Source organism: Myotis brandtii, unplaced genomic scaffold (assembly GCF_000412655.1).
Source record: "Myotis brandtii unplaced genomic scaffold, ASM41265v1 scaffold247, whole genome shotgun sequence".
Taxonomy (NCBI): Eukaryota; Metazoa; Chordata; class Mammalia; order Chiroptera; family Vespertilionidae; genus Myotis; species Myotis brandtii.
Window position 1 is genome coordinate 2,358,562 of NW_005359352.1, and position 5,799 is coordinate 2,364,360.

At 58.0% G+C, this 5,799-nt stretch overlaps 2 long non-coding RNA genes across 3 annotated transcripts in view; one reads left to right on the plus strand and one right to left on the minus strand.

Annotated features, from left to right (window-relative positions):
* Nucleotides 1-5,799, plus strand: part of LOC102249232 — a 27,560-nt gene that overhangs the window by 16,535 nt on the left and 5,226 nt on the right. Inside the window, exon 3 of one of the 2 annotated variants that reach the window (XR_001362317.1) lies at nt 2,388-2,406. The exons of the other annotated variant lie outside the window; for it this stretch is intronic. This is a non-coding gene — a long non-coding RNA (uncharacterized LOC102249232). Of the gene's footprint in view, nt 1-2,387; nt 2,407-5,799 lie in introns of those variants that run through there. 2 annotated transcript variants of the gene reach the window in all.
* On the minus strand, nt 3,465-5,664 carry LOC106726284. The gene is made up of 3 exons (XR_001362318.1): nt 5,294-5,664; nt 4,590-4,692; nt 3,465-4,505 (listed from the first exon to the last, which is right to left on the minus strand). It is a non-coding gene; the product is annotated as an uncharacterized LOC106726284 (long non-coding RNA).

Below are 5,799 nucleotides of genomic sequence, written 5' to 3' on the forward strand. Positions count from 1 at the left end.
GTTCAGCCGTGACCACGCTGGGCCCGGGGTCCTCCCCACGCAGGACTATGGGGCGGAGGGCATGTCTGTGTCCCTTAGGGCATCCACGCCCCAGAGCAGGGGGCTTCGGCCTCAGACCTGCGTTCTCAGAAGGTCCCTGGGGACGGAGGAGGTGGAGGGCAGGTGGCAGCTCACCCCGCACGACCGAGGGCGCTGTCCGTGTCACTCGCCTCACACTGGCCCTGGGACTCACCAGCCCTGAGACTGTGCGACTGTCTTTGAAGAGGACAGGGGCTCTGGGAATGAGAAAAACCTCGCAACATGCTGGGAAATGAAATCTCAGGGAGGCAAGAGGGCCTTTAAAAATAAAAAAATAAAAATAAATAAAGGCAAATGGAGAATAAAGGTAAAATATGTGGCAAAATGGTTTCTCAATTAAGATTCTAGAAGGCTTCCCTAGACTTGGCGCTGGCTTAACTCATCCTGTGACCCCGTGGAAGGGGGCTGAGTGGCAGCTGGTATTACCGGCACCGGAATCAATCTCCTGCCCCCGCGTCGGGAGGGAGCTTCCCACACTCGGCCGGGATGAATTTTTCAGCAGAGGAAGGTGAAATGTCAGGAAGGCTGTAGATCATGCCGGCGCAGGGTCCTTGGGAAATGAGAACAATGAGGGGCTGACGGAGCCGCGGGCCTGTGAAATACGGCTGGCGCGTCCCCCGGCTGGCAGGCAGCCCGGCCCGCTCTGCTCCGGGGACAAAGCAGAGGACAGATTGGTCATTGACCCAGACCCGCAGTGTGGGGACAGCGTGCTGTTGCTGTGACTATGGGGGGCGGGCGTGGGAGGGGCTGATTAAGACCCCGGGGTGAGGGTGGGGGTCAGGCTCGCCCCCCCACCCCTCCCACAGGGAGCCCATTTTCTCCTTTCTTTTCTGCCCACGCTCCTGCCTGGGCCTCCATTTCTCACCTCAACGATTAGAATTTGACTCCTACAACTAATTTTCTTTTTCTTTTTTTTTTTAAATATATCTTTATTGATTTTGGAGAGGAAGGGAGAGGGAAAGAGAGATAGAAACATCAATGATGAGAGGAAATCATTGATTGGCTGCCTCCTGCACGTCCTCCACTGGGGATCAATTCCGCAACCCAGGCATGTGCCTTTGACCAGACTCGAACCTGGGACCCTTCTGTCCGCAGGCTGACGCTCTATCCACTGAGCCACACCAGCCAGGGCTACAACTAATTTTCCTAAAGTATAGATCCAGGCTCTCTGCCCTGCGTCTAGGGAGCTGGCACTGCTCCCCGTGGCTGCGTGGCGAAGCCCGGAGCAATGGGGTCTTGTCCTGGCCCTGACGTTCATCATCTCTGCAGCTTTGAGCAATGCCAGACCCTCCGTGAGCCTTGGTTGTATCTGTGAACCTGGGAGGATCATTATGGGATGTGGTGACGTTAGATGCTCTAACGTGCATGCTGGCACTGCGTCCTTCACCCTCCTCTGCTGCCTAACCCCTCCGTCCTGGGTCCCATGTATACCCCACACGCTTCTGGAATTCTGCTGCTGCCCTCCTGGCTGATCTCTGCCTTAACCGTGCTTCCTCCATCTCTGCCTGTCACAGTCTCTCGCTCCCTTCAGGGGTCAGTCTATCACCCACCTCGTTGTCACCTCTTCTCCCCCCTACAGCATGTATGAGACTCAGGGCGGGGGCACGGGGGGAAGGGCTACTCTTCTCTGTAATTACAGGCTGGTCACAGCCTCACTGGGTCGCCGGGTCCCCAACTGGGTGGATAGGTAATAGAGTCATTGCCTTTCTTACCACTTCCTGGCAGAGCTGAGATGGGCGTGTGCATCAGAAGGGCTGCCCTAGAAAACACCGGCTGCCCCATTAAACGTGAAACCAGATACACAAGGAATAGCTTCCAGTGTAAGCAGGTGCTGTTCAAAACATTTTTGTTTTCCCATCTGGCAACCCTAGTCAGAGGGCACACCCAGGAGGCTTAGATGCCGCCCACTGTAGAGAGCTGGTCTGCGTGGCCCGCTGCTGCCGACCGGCCGTCGCCATGAGGGACTGTCTTCCCCCGGGCACCGGACGGAGCTGAACCACCAGGAAGCTCTTCCGCTGCCCGCACTCCCAGCGCCCATGCCGGCCCTGGCCCCTCCCGCTCAGCCAGATGCCACCTCCCCGGGGAAGCCTCTCAGGGCTCGGCTGGTGCCTCTCTCATCTGCACCATTTAATTGGGCCTTTTACCGCCTGTCACTCGGCTTGGACGTGGCGGTCAGCTTGCCTGTCGGTCCTCTCCCAGGAGGGCCTGATGGCGGCATCACAGCACAGTGTGTGTCTCCAGTGACAGACAGTGGGGAGCGGTGGGTGGGTCCGTAGGAGCATGGCCTGATGGGGGTTTTCCTTCTCCAGCAAAATCGATTCCACGCCGCAGCCACCTGATCCCGTGCCGTCTGCCACATTGCTCAGACGTGGTTGCTGGGATGTGGGTGAAAGTTCATGCCTGCTGGCCAGCACCTGAGCCCTCGCCCTCCACACCACAGGGCAGACGAGAGGGGACGAGCGGCCTCAGTTCATGTTACGGAGGGGTGATGGCCGAGCTGGGGGGCCGCCTGGAGAGAACTCAGGAGGTCAGGAGACTGTCTTCAGAGTCCCGGCTGCCTGTCAGCCAGAGGGGACGGCCACCCCTGAAGAAGCCGCGTCTCAGCCCCTTGTTAGAGGCGACCTGCAGACACTGGTGACCCTCTCCACCGAGGCTGCTGGGGCCTCCGTGTCTGTCGGGTGACTGTGCAGCCCTGTGTTTCTCCAAACTCCTGCCGTGCCTGCTCACACACGTGACACATGGTGACGGGGAGACGCAAGCGTCGGCCCTCGTCTGGCCGTCCTACGCCTCGGTCCTGCTGAACGAAGTGAATGGAAGGAAGAGAATGGCATGTGACCAAATCCAGGTCCTCAACCTCATGGGCTTTGTGTGTGGTTCACCCCCAAACCCACATGGTTTGTAATTAGTTTCTGTAAATCCTTTTTAAAATGGGAAAGCAGATCATTTCCAGAACCCCAAGCTGCTGCAAGTGTGTTGAGGTGGCCCGTTCAGTGCCTCGTGCCTTTGGCTGCTGACTGTCAGGGTTGCCATGTTGCTGCCCTGTGACATGGCGGCACTGAAGAATTTAGGACTTGGGGTCCCTGCACGAGTTCTCCATTTGATGTTGAAAGAAGAATCGAGAAAGAATCTTGCTTTATCATCTCAGTTATAACAGACACCTGACTGTGGACAGGGCCTGACCTTTGATGGGCTGGCACCGGACAAGCTTTACCTAGATTCCCCAAACTGTCAGAGACCGCTAAAAACCCATAGAAAGCCAGGGCCCAGGTCATTCATCCAGACTGTCAGCTGTGTGTGGGGAGGAGTTACTAAAAGATGCGGAATCAGTCATCGGCTGTATCCCCGCACACCCTCCCCTCACCCTCGGGTCTTGATCAGCCGTTTTTGAAAATCAGGTTAACTGGAGAGTGGATAATACGAGGCCAAGGAGGATACAGGCCTGTGTCCTTCCTGGTCTCAGACAGGAGCGCGTGGAAGGGGAGAGGCCCTTGGACCCGCACAGACGGGCCTGGTTGCGCTGACGTGCTGGGCGGTGGTCGGGCTGCTGGCCAGCTGTCCGTCGGTGTTTCTGGTCGTCCTTTGAGTGCAGGCATCTTCCACGCCTGCTTCACGGACAAGGACGTGCAGGTTCAGAGTGCCTGTGCTCAGGGACTCGGGTGATGTGCCAGAATCAACTTTCCAAAATAAATCTGCTTTTCTCCTCCAGCGATGTGTCCCCTAATGGATGGGAAACCAGGCTGGTCTGTTTACTTGAAGAAAATCAGATGCTTTGGGAGGAAAGAATCATAAAAATTTAATACTGTACCAAATTTAATAGATAAAAACAACTTTAGGCATTGTGTGCCCGTGAGAGATGTCAGATCCAAATACAAGTGTGCCCTGTGGATTTCTTACGTTCCATGTGATATAATGCGAGCCTGCTCTGAAGTTCAGATTAACTTATTATTTATAAATTATCCGCACGTACAGCTTTTGAGGATGCGCCGGTGCTTCTCCTCTTCCTAACAAAGGATTGGAGGGAAGGTTCCCGTGGTCTCCTAAACATTCTCCAGAAACCACTGCGCTCTCGGGGTTCTCGGGGAGAACGCAGCAAACACTGAGGCTGCTCTGCCCTCAGCTCTGGCTGAGCGTGCTCCCCGCATCCCGCAGCGCCTCGTCCGCTCTCCCAGAGCAGTGACCTCTGCCTGACGCCCACCTCAGTGGCCCCCGCTCGCGGAGGGCTGCAGGTGCCCCTGTCCCCAGGGAAGCGGTGCTGAGGACAGCACGTGCCAGTGGGAAGGGTCCCAGGAGCTGCCCCGACCGCTGGTGCTGCAGCCGCAGGGCCCAGGCCCAGGAGCAGGCTGCCGGGACGTGCGCTGAGCTTCCCCGGCCTCCGGGCCTCTCCTTGCTTCCACCTCTGCCTCCAGACTCACCTCCTGGTAAAGGTACTGGAAGAGAAGGGAGGTGTGAGCCAGGCCTTGACCCCAGGTGGGCTGTCCTTGGGGCCTGTCTCTGCCACGTGATGTCCTTACCTGTGCACATCCTCGGGGACAGGACAGGGCACTTGGCAGAGGTAGAACTCCGCGGTGGGAAGTGCAGTTCACCCAGCCTTCGTTCTCAGCCATGAAACCCTCTCTGCAAAGGAGTTTGGAATGATGGGGTTTTGTGATAATTAACCTCCATTATTCAGCCCAGCGTGATGACATGCGGTTTATAGACTCTTGCGTGTTGAGAACCAGCAGCAGCCATGGGTGCTGCTCCTGCCGGTTACTGATGGGGCGGTGCCTCTGTCCTGCCTGTCAGACTCTGAAACAGACTCGAGCTCCCGCCGGGTCATCTGACGGGAGGACTAGCCAGCAGAGGGCGCAGTTTCTCCGGGTTCTGTCTCCCGTGCGCTCACTGGGCCTGAGGGACACTTGGCAGTCAAGGCCTGGGCCTCCTCTGTGACCTTTGGGGGTGCTCATGCCTGCTGAGCGGCCTTCCTGTATTTGGGAGGAACTCCTGGCCGTTAGTCCCATTTTCCATGAGGGAAATAAGAAATCAAGTCTCCAGTTTCCTGGGGACCCAGCAGGTGACCTAGGCTCTGCTGGCCAGAGGTGGCCCGTGAGAGGGCGGGGACTCCCACTGTGGGCGGTGTGGGCGCCTTGCTGCCCTCAGCACTGGGGTGGGGAGGGTCGTGGGGGCAGTGGGGGCGAGTTCCTGACCCCTAGAGGCCCACCTGACCCCCCGAACTCACCCGTGGGTGGGAAGACCGACATTGGCCTGCTGTCCCCGGGGTGACTCTGTGGCAGGTGGTCTGCGGGGGGCCAGTCCAGCACTGAGCTCCCCTGGCAACGCCTCTGGGACACGGCTCAGCCCTCTGTGCATCAGCGCGTCCCGGTGGCTTCCCGGTTCTGTCACGGAGCATTTGCCACGGCACAGGCTTCCCCGAGGACCAGCTTCCGCACGCCAGGCAGCGCAAGAGAGACGTCTACACAGAAAACCCCGAGAGAGAGAGAGAGAGAGAGAGAGAGAGAGAGAGAACCGCTAAGGCCGGGAGGAGGGACCAGGGGCCTGACCACGCCCAGGCCTAACTCGGGTCAGGCCTTTCATCCTAGAACAATGGTCGGCAAACTGCGGCTCGCGAGCCATATGCGGCTCTGTGGCCCCTTGAGTGTGGCTCTTCCACAAAATACCACGTGCGGGCGCGCACGTACAGTGCGATTGAAACTTCGTGGCCCATGCGCAGAAGTTGGTATTTTG